Source organism: Ranitomeya imitator, chromosome 8, assembly GCF_032444005.1.
Source record: "Ranitomeya imitator isolate aRanImi1 chromosome 8, aRanImi1.pri, whole genome shotgun sequence".
Classification (NCBI taxonomy): Eukaryota; Metazoa; Chordata; class Amphibia; order Anura; family Dendrobatidae; genus Ranitomeya; species Ranitomeya imitator.
In genome coordinates, this window is record NC_091289.1 from 32858739 (window position 1) to 32872045 (window position 13307).

At 44.8% G+C, this 13307-nt stretch overlaps 1 protein-coding gene and 1 long non-coding RNA gene across 3 annotated transcripts in view; one reads left to right on the forward strand and one right to left on the reverse strand.

The window, feature by feature from the left end:
- Positions 1 to 13307, forward strand: part of ERC2 (ELKS/RAB6-interacting/CAST family member 2) — a 1140662-nt gene that overhangs the window by 1001649 nt on the left and 125706 nt on the right. For both annotated transcript variants that reach the window (XM_069736696.1, XM_069736695.1), the window contains one exon: positions 163 to 357. The gene's annotated coding sequence lies outside the window, so the exon portion shown is untranslated. The remainder of the gene's footprint in view (positions 1 to 162; positions 358 to 13307) is intronic.
- Positions 1 to 13307, reverse strand: part of LOC138647595 (uncharacterized) — a 358128-nt gene that overhangs the window by 184361 nt on the left and 160460 nt on the right. The gene's annotated exons all lie outside the window — the stretch shown is intronic.

A 13307-nucleotide genomic window follows, 5' to 3' on the forward strand; every position in this document is an offset into this window, starting at 1 on the left:
TACCTTTGCCAAACGATAAGTTAGGTCGCCTGGAGGTTTTAGATTTCATAAATTAAAAGGACCATGACAAGATTATTATGCATCTACAAGTCAACTGTATTTTAAACAATACTTTAAAGTACATAAAAGTTGAAAGACCCATCTACTTTTTTTTTTATGCAGATGATCCCGTCTCTGCCGGAGTTACATCGTCACGACAAGATCTCATGCTGTACATTGATCATCTATCCAACCTTTGCCTAGAGTGAGAACCCAAGAACTTTGATCTGTAATGTGCCAGTTAGGGAAAGAGGAACCAGGGGGAGGAGATGGAAGACATCTGATGAAAACAAGGAACAAAGTTTAACACCAGAGCAGGTAAATGAGTGGTCAGATCATTCTTGGGAATGATAATACATACATTATATAATTTATTGCAATCGAGTACAATTTTTTAATATCTCCTATATACAAGTCTTTACTGTATAGACCGCTATAAGCATTTCATGATGTATTCTTGGTGAAGATATCTGCTCTCTACATGTTTAGAGCGGACTCAGAAGCTGAGCCTGCTTCATACCCTGCGGGTGCTGGCTGTGTCATACACCTGGCATATGAGTTTAAAGCTTTAGATGCTTTAGTCAATCATGACCGTGGCATCTAAGTGGTTGCGAAAGGATTGAGAGGTTGTCTTTTTGGCCTCCATCATCCCCTCCTGTGATGTGACGTAGGAGATGGTCAATTTTACAAAAGATTGAAAAAAAAAAACGATATTATACAGTATCGCACAAGTGAGTGCAGACTTGATGTAATAAAAATACTATAAAAATATTTTTTAAACCAATATAAAAAAAATATAAAAAGTAAAAAAAAAAAAAAAGACGTTTGGTATTGCTGTGTGCGTAATTGCCTAATTTAATGAGGTGTTATAATATTTAGTCCCATATGATGAACTCTGAAACTAAACAAAAAACAATGCTCCAGTCATTATTAGCTTGCATCCAGTTCACCATTTCCTTACAAAGAAAGATTCAATGAAATAGCGAAGGAGTCGGTTGCCTTTCGTCAGAGCCCTTTACACCTGCGTTCATTTCCAGTCTTATTGGATAGAGACATTTTACTCGGCAATGAACAATGCTGCCCTTAGACACGGCGCACCCACACATGTATAGGCCGACTAGTCAGCGCCAAAAACATCATCTACACATTGCACTAGAGGAAGCTCCCGATATTATTGGCATGGCTGCATTAAACATCATTTAACATTGTGGTTTCACACCTACGAGCAACTGAAATTCTCTTTGAGCGCCATCATCGCTGTTTCCAAGTGTTTCCTACAATGTATGGGCAGGCGATAAAAATCAAGACTTTTACCAGTTCTTGTCCTGTTGGTGATCCGAATAACCAAATAAAATACATGTTGTCAATAATTATATTTTTGGAGGCAAATATTAAAATTGAACTCCTGGTTGATTTTGGTTCTGGTTACTGCCAGTGCAACAGCATCACTAGAAAGAGGAGGCCAATGCTTATTGTCCAGTTATTCTCAATGTTTGTCAGTATTAACGCTATGCCACTTTCACACGTTCAGTATTTGGCCAGTATTTTACAACAGTATTTGGAAGCCAAAAACAGGAGAGGAACAATCGGAGGAAACGTAGAATAGAAACACGTCACCACTTCTGTATTTATCACCCACTCCTGGTTTTGGCTTCCAAATACTGATGTCAAATACTGACCAAATACTGAACGTGACCTTTAGTCCCAATCTCTCCTCGCTTGCTAGCCAACATTGCCCTAGAGTGCCAATTTGAGTGGCGGTCCACCTTTTCCAAAGGCTTTCTAGTATCTGAAGTCGCTTCTTCTTTTGCACATATACTTATTGAATAAACTCTTGATCCGCATTCGAAATATTTACACTTGTTACATTCTTGAAAATCGCTTGCAGGAAAGCAAAACAGAAATCAGTCTTTGTACAAACCAAACAACTCCGGAAAACAGGATTCGTTAGGATGTTGTACAGATTTGTCGTAGATTAAGGACATCATCTTATTGGACCCATGTTGTTCAGATGGAAAAAAATGGCACCAACCTATAATGTGCCACCAATATGGTATTAGAGGGTACTGTGATTTATGGTGGCATAATTCAGTTGAGCATGAAGGGAGCACACTGTTAATATAACATGCAGTAAAAGAAATTCTAAAGGCTTCCTTGATTAAAAAAAATAAATAAAACTTGCCAAAAGAAATTTTATATAGCAATGGTTCCATATGGAACATTTACTTGATCCATGCCAGTTTTCCAAACTATTAATCATTGGGAGTGCGTAATCCCCCCAAAAGATGGAAGCCATGGGGCAGGAAAGCGATGCACTCTTGAAGAAAGATGCTGTCACAACCTCTTAAAGGAAATCCGATAGTGGCTGGTCCATGCATTGTGGTCCTTACTAGAGTTGAGCATATTTTTAAAAATTTGGTTCCAATTACGATGGTCATCGAATATTGCTTTTGCAATATTTGCCACACGTCATTGTAGTCAATGGGAGTAAAAATGGCTGAATATGTTCGGAACCGATCATCAAACATAAATAGGATAGCAATACAGCACGAATTCTGCAAATTCATATTCGGCGACCAAATCCGAACATATTCGCTCAACTCTATTCCTTACTTGGACTGTGAATGTTGGACAAGTGAAGCTAGCTTTAACCCCTTCATGACCAGGGGATTTTTCGTTTTTCCGTGTTCGTTTTTCGCTCCCCTCCTTCCCAGAGCCATAACTTTTTTATTTTTCCGTCAATTTGGCCATGTGAGGGCTTATTTTTTGCGGGACGAGTTGTACTTTTGAACGACATCATTGGTTTTAGCATGTCGTGTACTAGAAAACGGGAAAAAAATTCCAAGTGCGGTGAAATTGCAAAAAAAGTGCAATCCCACATTGGTTTTTTGTTTGGCTTTTTTGCTAGGTTCACTAAATGCTAAAAATGACCTGCCATTATGATTCTCCAGGTCATTACGAGTTCATAGACACCAAACATGACTAGGTTATTTTTTATCTAAGTGGTGAAAAAAAATTCCAAACTTTGCTAAAAAAAAAAAAAAAAAAATTGCGCCATTTTCCGATACTCGTAGCGTCTCCATTTTTCGTGATCTGGGGTCGGTTGAGGGCTTATTTTTTGCGTGCCGAGATGACGTTTTTAATGATAGCATTTCGGTGCAGATACGTTCTTTTGATCGCCCGTTATTGCATTTTAATGCAATGTCGCGGCGACCAAAAAAACGTAATTCTGGCGTTTCGAGTTTTTTTCCCGCTACGCTGTTTAGCGATCAGGTTAATACTTTTTTTTATTTGATAGATCGGGCAATTCTGAGCGCGGCGATACCAAATATGCGTAGATTTGATATTTTTTTTATTGATTTATTTTGATTGGGGCGAAAGGGGGGTGATTTAAACTTTTATGTTTTTTTTATTTTTTTCACAAATCCATGTTTTTCATATATGTAAATTATCTCTTCCTTGTTATGGGGCAGACACTAAAATACATGAGAATCTGCCTCCAGAGCTTATTTTACATGAAAGGGGATGTTACCAGTGTGATGTGTAATGTCCACTCTCTGCTCTCCTTATCTCACTGCAGAGCTGTGTGTGATTATAACGGACACATCTGCCGGTTCCTCTCAGCTTCAGCTGAGAGAGTTGCAAAAAAACGAATTTTCTAATTTTCAAGAAGACAAATTTCTAGTTTGCTGTTCTGCGTTAATTACTTGTCTCACACTGGTAACTCTCCCTTGTATTTAAACAAAGCTCTGGTGGCAGATTCTCATGCAGATTAGTGTCCGCCACATAGCCTGGAATTTACTTATAAGAAAAATGTGGATTTCTCTTGAATAAGTCATCGGATCTCAGATAGCAAGGTATCATTTTATTCAGCTTCCTATGACCTTCATGCCCATATAGGTTGCTTAGGAGGGTTCTTTCTACTGACCGTTGCTCTTTATGGCTAGTTTCACATGTCCAACATTCACAGTCCAATTAAGGACCATGATGCACGGAGCAGACACTAATCTACGGTCTCTTTCTCAATAGCCTCATAGCCAGATATGAGTTAAGTTTGGGTTAGTTGATCCTCGTCCGGTCTGTTGAGTTCAGGAGGCCGAAAGCTGGCCTGGATGTCAACATGGTCCATATTCGGATATTGCAAAATAAAAACAATCTTTACAGTTTTAGATGAAGAGGTTTTAGAGATCGATATTTCTGACTTATCTTTTTTTTAGAAAGTCTACATTCAAATATCCTATTATGGCAATGTGAATTAATAAAGGTGGTCACCCAGCATGTCCCTGCAGTATATGGGACCTATTCATTTTATTATAAATCTTGTAATGCCCAATTTGTCCTGCGGTGGCAGTGCAGGAAAATTAATCACCTACTTTTAAGTCCCCCGATCAGATCACAGCTGATTCTGGAGATCCCAGATGCAGAACACCCTTGTAGAATTTGTTTTTAGGACATTATCTATTTCTGTCGGACCAACAGTATTACTCAAATTCTATTTTTATTGTGTGAAATATTGGAACTTATTCCTGGATGACTGCACCTACGTCTACACCTGGGCTTCTGCTATTATTCATTGTAAACTAATTTACATAAAAATTTGTGGAATTTATCAGATCTGCAACACCGAACATCATGTAGTTAGCTAGTCTTGCTTATTTTTGGACAGTATCCAGTACCCAGCGAATTAGACATATTTTGGCACATGATGTGTTCTTTCTAATGTCTGTATTAGTGTCATAAATAATGATACATTCATACCCATAGATTTCATACAGCTAAAGGGTATTTGGCATATTCATTTCTTTTTTTTGTGTGGTTGGTTTTATAATTTGCACTAGTTAGTATAATTCTCATACAGCGAGACTTTAATGTCTACTAGTGATGAGCGAACGTGCTCGGATAACGTGTTATCAGAGTATCTTGGCCGTGCTCAGATAATATTTTCGAGCCCCTGCTGCTGCATGTTTTGCGGCAGTAGACACGGATTCCCCTGTTTAAATACCAAAGCATAAATAAGGACAGCGCCTCACAAGTTGGTGAATTTGCATCATATTTATTTTGCCTCCAGTTGCGACGTTTCAATTAATAGAGATCTTTATCAAGCTTGATAAAGATCTCTTTTGATCAAAACATCGCAACTGGAGGCAGAATAAATTTGATGCAAATTCACCAACTTGTGAGGCGCTGTCCTTATTTATGCTTTGATATTTGGACATGTTCCGAGAAGGACTCCTTAGATGTGACGTGCGCCTCACCTTTGGGTAATGTTGACCCTATTGCTCCATGAGGTGCTGGGAGTCTAAGTTGTATGATTAAGGATTCCCTGTTTGGCAATCCTTACATGTGTTGCAGCTCTCTACCGCCGCAAAATATGCAGCCGCTGGAACTCGGATATATTATCTGAGCACAACCAAGATACTCTGCTAACACTTGAGCATGCCTTAACATGCTATCCGAGCACGTTCGCTCATCACTAATGTCTGCACAATACAGTTTGTGTAGTGATCATCTAAATTTCAAAATAATAAATGGAGGCATGCTGACTTTCTGTCTAACACAGATTTAGTGCAGGCTGCTCTGGAAGTCTGCAACGGCTCTGAAATCTCTGGATGTTTACAGGACTGTTTAAAGGGGTTGTCCACTACTCGTCTCAACGGTGTTGGCACTGTCTCTCCTGGCAAACACCTGACATTGTTACTCGATCCCTGCTGCCAGTTAGCTCCGGTTTCACGCTCTCCACCTTCAAACAAATCACAAACTTCTGGAGGAAGTGATAGCTACTGCTCTCTCACTTCCTCCGGATGTATGTGATACTTCCAAAGGCGGGCAGAGTAAAGCGAGTACTAATTGGCTGCAGAGATCACATAATGTCAAGTGATCACTGGGAGAGCCAGTGTCAACACTGGAGGAATGGGGTGGCACCAGAGATGAGTTTAAGTGTTATTATTTCACTGGGGGCAAACATATGTATTGAGAAGGGGTTGCCTGGGTGGTGGAGAATCCCTTTAATCCTGTAGTTGGTGCATCATTCGAGAAATATCTGATGATGTGCTGGTGTAGTCACCTGACTAGTGCAGCCTTTCATAGATTTCATCTGACCGGATGGTACAACTGTCACTTCCAGAGATGGCACCGACCTCTGAAGTGAGGTTGGATCCATGGTGGTGATGGAAGGGGAATAGGATTCCGTTTGTTATTTTGAATAGATCCTTGCCAAAAAAAACTATTTTTTCAACGTTTAAACTAGGGTTGAAGAAAATAGATATTTTTTGCCAAAACGGATGTACGTCCGGTGAAACAACCACAAGTGAGGGCCTTCCTTGACTCACCATCATCGTTTGTGTATCGTTTTGATACACAAATGACCATTTATTTGTAAGATTTGTCTTTCTTCATCCATCTATAGTGACAGACACTTCCAGACATACATCGGACAATACTCGCCCAGTATAATCTAAAGGTACCGTCACACTAAGCGACGCTGCAGCGATACCGACAACGATCCGGATCGCTGCAGCGTCGCTGTTTGGTCGCTGGAGAGCTGTCACACAGACAGCTCTCCAGCGACCAACGATGCCGGTAACCAGGGTAAACATCGGGTTACTAAGCGCAGGGCCGCGCTTAGTAACCCGATGTTTACCCTGGTTACCATCGTTAAAGTAAAAAAACAAACACTACATACTTACCTACCGCTGTCTGTCCTCGGCGCTCTGCTTCTCTGGTCTGGCTGTGAGCACAGCGGCCGGAAAGCAGAGCGGTGACGTCACCGCTCTGCTTTCCGGCTGCCCGGCGCTCACAGCCAGAGCAGAGAAGCAGAGCGCCGAGGACAGACAGCGGTAGGTAAGTATGTAGTGTTTGTCTTTTTACTTTAACGATGGTAACCAGGGTAAACATCGGGTTACTAAGCGCGGCCCTGTGCTTAGTAACCCGATGTTTACCCTGGTTACCAGCGAAGACATCGCTGAATCGGTGTCACACACACCGATTCAGCGATGTCTGCGGGGAGTCCAGCGACGAAACAAAGTTCTGGACTTTCTTCCCCGACCAGCGATCTCCCAGCAGGATCCTGATCGCTGCTGCCTGTCACACTGGACGATATCGCTAGCGAGGACGCTGCAACGTCACGGATCGCTAGCGATATCGTCTAGTGTGAAGGTACCTTAATATGTATGACCACTTTGAACAACTTTACCGGAAAAATATTTGCTCAATGGTTACGCAAGAACCTACCAACTTCTCAGGTGTATGCCCACCTTCAATCAATCCCCAGGTGGGATTCTCATGGTTCTGACCTTTCAGCCCTAAAGGGTTGACTTTATAGAGGCAGACGACTTTATGCCCAGAGCCGACGTAAATACCTAAAATAACAGACTAGCTATAAGGGTTTGATTTTGTCCAGCAGACATCTGGGGATTTTATCATTCCCTTCAGATAAGACGGTTTTATTTTCATGTACTTAATATTGCCACTTGTTCACCAGCCAGGTTTCTCCAGTACACTTTGCTAACAAGTAACCTTAGATTTTCAGGGAGACACCTGTGTGGCAGGTTGCGTGTCTCAATAATGCGAGTTCGTATCTGTTGCGGTCATCAGCTGAAATTTCAGTTCAACCGTTTGGCACAAGTTATACAAAAACTGCGGCCATGTTGTCTAGCTAAAAATAATTAAAAAAAAAAAGACAAATTAGTCTAGCAGATTTATTCTCAACGTTGTTCCGGATAGATTACTGTAGACTGGAATGTGTTGCAGTCAGAGAGTGCATTATAAGTTTTGCTATTGATGGTGAGACAGCAATTGTTAGACATAGATTCGATCTTTTTTCTACCCCAAAAAAACAATTTGAGGAAGAAAAATGGGTATGTTTTAGGATAAGAAGGGTGCACAGATGTTCTGATACAAATCACTACTGGCTGCCAGTGCACATTGGATCAGGTCTCCATTTTCATGGTCCATTGACTCTAGACGGAAAAACAATTACAGGCTGGGGAGCTACGCTAAGCTGTTTGAGTGGATGCCATAGTGTAAAGAAATACATTACGCTGTATACGTCCCATTTCCCTTCTTCCAGATGCTTCATATATGAAGTCTGACAAATAAACAGTGGCAGGAACAGAAGAATTAATCATGAGAAAAAATGGTTGGGTTGTATTGTCCTGACTATCACAGGCGGAAAGGAAACCATTTACCATAATCAAAGCTTTTTAGGACTAGACAGACAGGATATTAAAAAGATATATACTGCTGTTCAAGCGTCAACTACATTATGACATTTTACTTTCCCTATTTTAGAGGTATAAGTGGGAAGACCACACGTCGTAGTGAGCAGAATGAACAGGGTTTCGCGCCGATATACAAGTTAGAGTAATTACAATACTAGTTTTGACTCTTAATTTAATCTCTCGCCATGTAGCAAGCACTGGGCAGAAGATCTATTTGCCCCCCTGGCCCTGCTGCCTGAAAAAAATGGATAGGCTCCTCTTCCATGTATAAGGACAGTAGTATTCTAAATATGTTAAACGAAGGTGTGATCGCTTATCCTGATAATTGTACCGCAGTAACATGAGTCATAACTATGAAGAATTCACTTTTTTAATATATGCAAATGTAAGAAGAAGACCCGGACCAGGCCTACCTACTTCGTGACGTATCCGGAAATGTCGGGGCTGTCACTCAGGCTTCACGGGGGAAAGCTTAAAGTCCCGGACTGACCTCTGCACCTAGGAGTAGGGGGCGTGGCTATGATAAAAGGTCCACAGTGCGGCAAATCAGTTAGTTGCCGTGGGAACGTGCATCACGCAGGACGACAGTGTAAGGGTTTCTGTTGGGGGGCCAACTGCCAGAGTGAGCCAAAACCAGCAGAGGCTAAAAGCGGTTAACAGAGACTGCCGACAGCAACGTACCTGGTCCCTGCTGACATCGCTGACCGTGAGTGACAGGACGCCCAGTCAGGACATAAGCCTGCACATGCACCGACGGGAGAATTGGGACACCCGCTGTGAGGGGTTTCCTTTTGTACCTGAATCGTGTTGCTCATTGTCCCTGTACGTTGACAGGGGGAAAGACTGTGCTTTGTCTGGCTCATCGTTTCCTGACACACCGATCGGACCACAAGGAATCCCCGTTGCTGCCAGGAGCCAAGACATCATCTTTTCCAGGACTACACTGGACCATGAGGAATCACCACCGCCGCCAGGATCCAGGACACCATCTTTTCCAGGACCATACTGGACCCCTTATGTGCCACTGCTTTGGTGCCAACATCCACATCCTGAACTAACTGCATTCTGAAGTCGTCAGACTGATAAGTTTGCTATCCTTGATCTTCTTACCCTATGCTTCACACCCGCTGCCCCTGAGTTACATCCCCTGTAAGCCTTTATACTGTTTTATCTGTTTTCTCGTTGCGAGGAGTATACCTGTTAAAATAAAACCCCACATTAACGCTTGCTCTGCCTCCAACCTGTTACTGCATCTTCCTACCTGCTCATGTTTATAGACCCCAGACCAGATTCCAATGTTTATAGACCCCAGTCCAGAACCCCCTTTATACAGATCTCCTTATATACACTTGCGCCAGACAAGTCCCTCCCATCCCATCAGAGTGGAAAGCCTTATAACTAAACGTGATACCTTTGAACTCTGGTGAAGGAGGGTCCTTTCAATGGCATCTCTTTGCCTACCTACTTGAAGCCTCCATAGTCTGAACTGATCATTTTGGTGTGTGTAGCCTCTCCTACCTTGACACCTCTCAGTAGCACCCAGTTGTGCCCTCGAAGTCTCCTCTTACTATACCTACCTTTGTCAACCTCTGATCTCTAAGGAGTCATTACACTTTGGAGAAACGTTTGTTTATTCGGTCGTCCATGACAGCACTATGGAGAGAGGGGATCCGCCCTTCAGGAACAGGAAACCTACAGATACATAAGGGCGGCACCTCTCCCCACGCATCAGTTGGTTTCCTGTTCCTGGAGGACAGGATTCCCTACAGATTTGTCTTCAGTCACCTATCAAGCACCCAGGCCGGCTGTCCGACCCAGGTAGCGAGGGGGTCTCCTACCTCGGGCAGTGCGGGTCCCTGGAAGCGCCACGGTGGGCCCGGGTAGGGCTCCACGACAGTGAGCGGTGCAGTGGGGAGCAGCGTCCGGAGGAGGTCCGTCTCTGCGGCCAGCAAAGGTGAGTATGTCTCCCCCACCCCCCCGGTCCATTCGCTCTCCCGTGCCCCTGTCCTCCCTACCTCTGAGTCCTATCCATGTGGCGCGGGCTTCCCGGAGCGCCCCTCTGCGCTCCTTTGGGATCGGGGTAGATCCGGGGGTCGGGCGCCGGCTTCCGCCGCGATCGCCGCTGTGCTGGGGCCATGTGCGGTGATGGTATGGCGGCGTGCGGCTGGGGGATCCGGCGACGCCGTCCCCGGCTTCCGGGCGCGTCCCTGAGCGCTCTAGCGTTGCCGGAAGTGACGCAAGAGGGGGGTGGAGCCGGGACCGGAAGTTAGACACCGGCCGGCTTCAGCTGGGGATGCCGCAGTCCTGCATGCGGTGGGAGCGACGGGGAGGGAGCGTCCAGGGGCGGGGGAGGGTGGAGCAGGGTCCGGCACAGGGGAGGGATTGATTAAGCTGGCCATGCACACCTGCACATGTTCCGGATGGGGGAGGGCTATATATGGCCGATTAGATTGCTGCAGAGCTGCTAATGGCATCTGCAGCTATGGTTGTGCCAGAAGCTGCCGGTGATCTGCTGGAGCAAGAGGACAGATCCTCGGAGGCAAATACCCAGCAGAAGACCCGCGGGCGCAGTGTTCAGGCCAGTCGCAGATCAAGACAGAAGGATCTGGACCGACCCCCCAGTAATCCGGTACCTACCGCTACTGCCTGGGTAAGAGATCTTCGTGAATGTACCCTGATGCAGTCTTTTCCTATGTTTATTTCCATAGGGGAAAAAAAAGCGCTGGTAAATCAAAAAACAAGGAGTGCGCGCTATGCGCTTGCCCTTTGCCAGACGCCTACCCTAAAAGACTTTGTCAGTCGTGTGTGCGGCAGACGGTAGGAAATAGATGAATGGGATACTATATAGCGGTAGCACCGGAGGAATTACATAGCCTTTTTTCCGCTCCCATAGGTGGCGGAGGAGTCTCCCGATTTCACATCAAATCTTAGGGAGATTATCAGAAAGGAGGTGAAGGATTCCCTGAAATCCCTATCCCGGGGGGAGCCTTCCAAAAGGAGAAGGGAGCCTAGCGCCTCAAATTCGGATTCGTCTGTTGGCCCAAGTAGGGAGAATGATTCAGACGGCTCTGTCTCCTCAGCGTCCTCTTCGGATGAAGAGTCTAACCGGTTCTGTTTCCCGTTGGACCAAATGGACAAACTGATTAAATCAGTTAGATCCACTATGGGGTGGCGGATGAAAGGCCAGAACTTTCAGCACAGGACTTAATGTTTGGCGGTCTAGACCCTAAAAAAGTAGGTCTTTTCCGCTCAATGACAAGGTCCAAAACCTCATTAAAAAGGAATGGAAAAAGCCAGAGAAAAAAGGCTCTTTTCCACCGGCCTTTAAACGAAGATACCCCTTTGAGGACCCCATGGTGAACACATGGGATAAGGCACCAAAATTAGACGCGGCGGTGTCTAAGGCATCTAAGAAATCTTCTATCCCCTTTGACGACATGGCTTCCCTAAAGGATCCTCTAGATAAAAAGGCTGACTCGTTCCTTAAAGGGACATTGGAAATGTCAGCTGGTGCCTTGAGACCTGCGGTAGCTGCGACATGCGCAGCTAGATCGATGATGGTCTGGCTAGATCAGCTGGGGTCTAAATTGGAAGAAGGTGTTTCCAGAGATTCCATGTTGAAATTCCTGCCAACAATTCAAAATGCTGCTGCCTTTCTCGCAGATGCTTCTGCGGATTCCGCGAGAATGGCGGCTAGAGCGGCAGGACTATCGAACGCAGTGCGCAGGGCCCTATGGCTGAAATGTTGGCCGGGTGACCTTCAGTCCAGATCTCGTCTGTGCTCTATCCCATACGAAGGGGAATACCTGTTTGGGCCAGTCCCAGATGAGCTGCTAGAGAAAGCCGGAGATGAGAAGAAGAAGTTTCCTAATCTACCAACTACTTCTTACAGGCGCCCCTTCGCAGGGAAAAGATTCTTTCGGAGGAGACCGGCCAGAGATCAGAGCAGATGGGACGAGAAAAAGAGAGGTACTGGGTTCATGTTTGGTGGAGGACGTCAGGAGCCACCCCGTGAAGTCAAAAAACCACCCCAATGACTAGTCGCCCCGGTGGGAGGTAGACTATCTGCCTTCTACCCGGCCTGGTCCAAGATCTCCAGTAGTGATTGGATTTTGGGGTTGATAGCTACGGGTCTGCGGCTAGAATTCTCCTCTATCCCTCAGAACTTCTTCAGAGTCACCCCTTGGGACCTGAACCTAGTCCTCTCAGCCATGACAGAGGCCCCATTTGAGCCAATTACTTCAGCCTCTATTAAAAATCTATCCCTTAAAGTAGCCTTCCTGGTAGCCATAACATCGGCATGTAGGATAGGTGACATACAAGCATTATCCAGGGTTTCCCCTTACATGCAGCTTAGGGATGATAGAGTGATACTATCCCCTGATCCAGCATATCTCCCTAAAGTAGTGTCCAGTTTCCACAGAACACAGGAAATAGTCCTTCCATCTTTTCTCCCCAATCCTACTAACGATAAGGAAAGGAAGTTACACACTTTAGATGTAAGAAGATGTATCCTGGAGTATCTAGCGGTAACTGATCCCTGGAAGTTAGATAATGCCCTATTCGTGTCCTATCAGGGTAGTAGGAAAGGGCATAGAGCATCGAAGTCTACTCTAGCTAGATGGATCAGGGAGGCTATCTCGCTGGCTTATATCTCAAAGGGCAAGCCTGCGCCTGAAGGTCTTAAAGCGCATTCCACTAGAGCTATGGCGGCTTCGTGGGCGGAAAGATTGGAGGTGTCGATCGACCAGATTTGTAAGGCTGCTACTTGGTCTTCTCCAAACACTTTCTATAACCATTATAGATTGAACCTGGGTGCCTCCTCTGACCTCTCTTTTGGTGTAAGGGTGCTGCAAGCTGTATTCCCTCCCTAGTTAGTTACTCTCTGTAATTCTCTCCGTAGTGCTGTCATGGACGACCGAATAAAGTCTTAGTTACTCACCGGTTGACGGTGTTTTTCGGAGTCCATGACAGCACCTGTACATACCCTCCCGTCTTCTTAAGTTCTGGGTGTACACCTCTTCCTTTATTTATATATAATTCACGGGT